The sequence below is a fragment of the Oncorhynchus clarkii genome, chromosome 10 (genome assembly GCF_045791955.1).
Source record: "Oncorhynchus clarkii lewisi isolate Uvic-CL-2024 chromosome 10, UVic_Ocla_1.0, whole genome shotgun sequence".
NCBI lineage: Eukaryota > Metazoa > Chordata > Actinopteri > Salmoniformes > Salmonidae > Oncorhynchus > Oncorhynchus clarkii.
Genome location: NC_092156.1, coordinates 34,017,971 through 34,021,788, shown reverse-complemented (window position 1 = coordinate 34,021,788; position 3,818 = coordinate 34,017,971). Strand labels below are relative to the sequence as shown.

The following is a 3,818-nucleotide window of genomic DNA, read 5'->3' as shown; positions in this document are numbered from 1 at the left end:
TATCCCTCGTTCATCCATCCGCCCCTCCAGTCAGGCACAGCGGAGATGGGTATTGACATACAGTATCCGACCTTGAGAACAATCAATGGCAACCCCACATGTCCCTATCCCACTTACACACACACACCACACCAGTTAAACACACAACACTAAACTATCCCAGTTACAGTTTACACACCATCCCACTTACACACACCACATCAGTTAAACACACCAAACCACTCTCCCAGTTAGACACACCACACCAAACCACTCTCCCAGTTAGACACAGCAAAATAAACCAGTTACACAACATACCGGACCAAACCACACCACACCACTCTCCCAGTTAGACACAACACACCACTCTCCCAGTTACACACACCAAACCACACCACTATCCCAGCAATATAAAGTTTTAAACAGTAGGGATAGCAAAGAAGCTACAGAAAGTAGGCCACTTCAACACAGAGTTACATTTAATATAAAGAATACATGTGAGAGTCTGGTAAAAGCTCTTTGATCACCTGCTTTTAGTGTTTTTTCTCATAAAATAGAGATGGGTGGGTTGGTACAGTATTTTGGGAGGGGGGTTGTTTTGTACCTACCTCTAAATGGGGGGAGATCCATGCTGCAGTGAAATGGGGTGTCTTGGGGTTGATGAGGGGGAGGGGCGGCTCTCTCAGTTCCGTGGGGCCACAGCGCCTTGAGTCCCCTCCGCAGTCTTTTCAGGAGCGTCCCTGGAGTGCAACCAATCCCACGCCTCCTAGGGTCATTCCCCGCAAAGATGAAGAAGCAACAACCCAGCCCTGACGACAATCAACCAATTGCCCAAACGACAAGCAGCTGTTCGACAATGCCTTGTCAGGGGCACAGCAGGGGCAGAGAGGTCTCTGGTCCACAGTGTGGAGACCAGAGGGCAGAGTGTCGTGAGAAATATCCCAGAGAACACAAGAAAAAGTAACAGCCAGGTCATCCGCTTCAGAATGAACAAATAATTGTAATCTTAAAAAATAAGGAAAGCTTGTGAAAAAAGTTAACAAATAAAAGTGAAGGAGTTCCAATATCCCAGCAGTCAGGGAGATTGCAGTAGTATGGCTCTGTAGTTTTTCTCTCTCCTCTCGCTGAAAGCATAAAGACTGAATGCTGGATAGTCTCTCTCACTCTCTCTATTCCTCTCCCCCTTGCTCTCTTGCTCCCTCTCTCTCTCTCTCTCTCTAGCTCTGTCTCTCACTCTAACTCTCTCGGGTCAGTCCTTCCTGTCTGTGCGTTTATCCTCTCATTCTCTGCGAGCCGAGAGTGTGTGTAAGTGAGTGCATGAGAGACACAGAGAGAGAGGGAGAGATGGAGGGAGGGAGGACGGGAGGGGGCTGGACATGAATGGTAGAGGGAAGCAGGGGAGGCTTCTGTTCAGCGTGGAGGTTACATGTTTGCTGCAGATAGTTAATGGCTAAGTGGCATCATCAGGCTGAAACTGAATCTCTCATTTGTTCTCCCTCAGGTACTGTTCCATATGAGTCTATGAGCAGAGCCTGTCGAAAGAGAGAGAGAAAGAGAGAAACGAGAGGGAGAGAAAAGACAGAGGGAGTGGGAGACAGAGAGGAAAACAGAGAGGGGAGACCAAAGAGCATGCGATGAGCAAGGGGTGAGCAAGGGGTGAGCAAGGGGTGAGCAAGGGAGAAGAAGAGAAAGAGGGAAAATAAGGAGGCTGGAGGGGAATGCACTGAGTGGGGTTAAGTCATAAAAAGCCTCACTAGGCTGACCGTATCAGAGAGAGGAAGAGAAAGAGAGAGAGAGAGAGTGAGAGAGAGAGAGAGTGAGAGAAAGAGAGTGAGCAGGAAAGAGAGAGGTTAGTGGTGTTGGAGAGCCACAGGAACTATCAAAAGCCCTCATAAGACACACAGGTCAGACACTCCTGTCACAAAGCTGTCACTCAACCTTTATACAAGACGTCATTGGTTCTGTGCCACTCTGAGTCCTCTCACCCACAGACACAGCCCGAGAGCCTCTAAAACACCTTCAAGACAAAATGGTTGCTCTAAGTTGCTTTATTTTGAAAACTTCAGTATTTCATAACTTCCGGTGTCATTCTGGAAAGCCTTGTCAGCAGCACTCTAGGTAATGATAATAACGGTCAATGTCAATATTGATCATATATATATTTTTGCAGTCAAAATGTATATTCCAGACCCTTCCGTTCCGCTGGCCATCTGCCTTACTCAGCAGGTTCTTTATATACATCCACACATCCCTACACAGTCATCTCCATGGTAACCATACACTGCTCAGGGTTCTAATGTCACAGGAACAAACAGCACTGCTTCCTGCTGGGGGAAATACCTGAGAGGAGTGCAGAGAGGGGGGAGTGTGTGTGTGTGTGTGTGTGTGTGTGTGTGTGTGTGTGTGTGTGTGTGTGTGTGTGTGTGTGTGTGTGTGTGTGTGTGTGTGTGTGTGTGTGTGTGTGTGTGTGTGTGTGTGTGTATGGCGTGTGAGGGAAAGAAAGGGGGAAAGGAGAGAAAAGGAGGCAGATTGGTCATCTTGCAGGAATGCCCAATGAGAAAGAGGGGGAGTTGGAAAAGTCATAGAGGGATGGAGGGCATAAAGACAAATTAAGGTTTGAAGGATTGAATGATAGAGAGTAGAGAGGACTGTGGGGAGGAGGAGGATAGAGGGTATAGAGGAGTGGATAGAGGGATAGAGGGTATAGAGGAGTGGATGGAGGGATAGAGGGTATAGAGGAGTGGATGGAGGGATAGATGCTATAGAGGAGTAGATGGAGGGATAGAGGGTATAGAGGAGTGGATGGAGGGATAGAGGGTATAGAGGAGTGGATGGAGGCATAGAGAGATGGAGGGATAGAGGGTATAGAGGAGTGGATGGAGGGATAGAGGGTATAGAGGAGTGGATGGAGGGATAGAGGGTATAGAGGAGTGGATGGAGGGATAGATGGTATAGAGGAGTGGATGGAGGGATAGAGGGTATAGAGGAGTGGATGGAGGGATAGATGGTATAGAGGAGTGGATGGAGGGATAGAGGGTATAGAGGAGTGGATGGAGGAATAGAGGGTATAGAGGAGTAGATGGAGGCATAGAGGGTATAGAGGAGTGGATGGATAGAGGGTATAGAGGAGTGGATGGAGGCATAGAGGGTATAGAGGAGTGGATGGAGGGATAGAGGGTATAGAGGAGTGGATGGAGGGATAGATGCTATAGAGGAGTAGATGGAGGGATAGAGGGTATAGAGGAGTGGATGGAGGGATAGAGAGATGGAGGGATAGAGGGTATAGAGGAGTGGATGGAGGGATAGAGGGTATAGAGGAGTGGATGGAGGCATAGAGGGTATAGAGGAGTGGATGGAGGGATAGAGGGTATAGAGGAGTGGATGGAGGGATATATGCTATAGAGGATTAGATGGAGGGATAGAGGGTATAGAGGAGTGGATGGAGAGATAGAGGGTATAGAGGAGTGGATGGAGGCATAGAGGGTATAGAGGAGTGGATGGAGGGATAGAGAGATGGAGGGATAGAGGGCATAGAGGAGTGGATGGAGGGATAGAGGGTATAGAGGAGTGGATGGAGGGATAGATGCTATAGAGGAGTAGATGGAGGGATAGAGGGTATAGAGGAGTGGATGGAGGGATAGAGGGTATAGAGGAGTGGATGGAGGCATAGAGAGATGGAGGGATAGAGGGTATAGAGGAGTGGATGGAGGGATAGAGGGTATAGAGGAGTGGATGGAGGGATAGAGGGTATAGAGGAGTGGATGGAGGGATAGATGGTATAGAGGAGTGGATGGAGGGATAGAGGGTATAGAGGAGTGGATGGAGGGATAGATGGTATA

At 48.5% G+C, this 3,818-nt stretch overlaps 1 protein-coding gene across 1 annotated transcript in view; it reads right to left on the bottom strand.

The window, feature by feature from the left end:
• LOC139418317 (protein sprouty homolog 3-like) overlaps positions 1–1,253 on the bottom strand; it is a 15,069-nt gene extending 13,816 nt beyond the window's left edge. Inside the window, exon 1 of the mRNA XM_071167682.1 lies at positions 588–1,253. The gene's annotated coding sequence lies outside the window, so the exon portion shown is untranslated. The remainder of the gene's footprint in view (positions 1–587) is intronic.
• Positions 1,254–3,818: the final 2,565 nt, after the last annotated feature.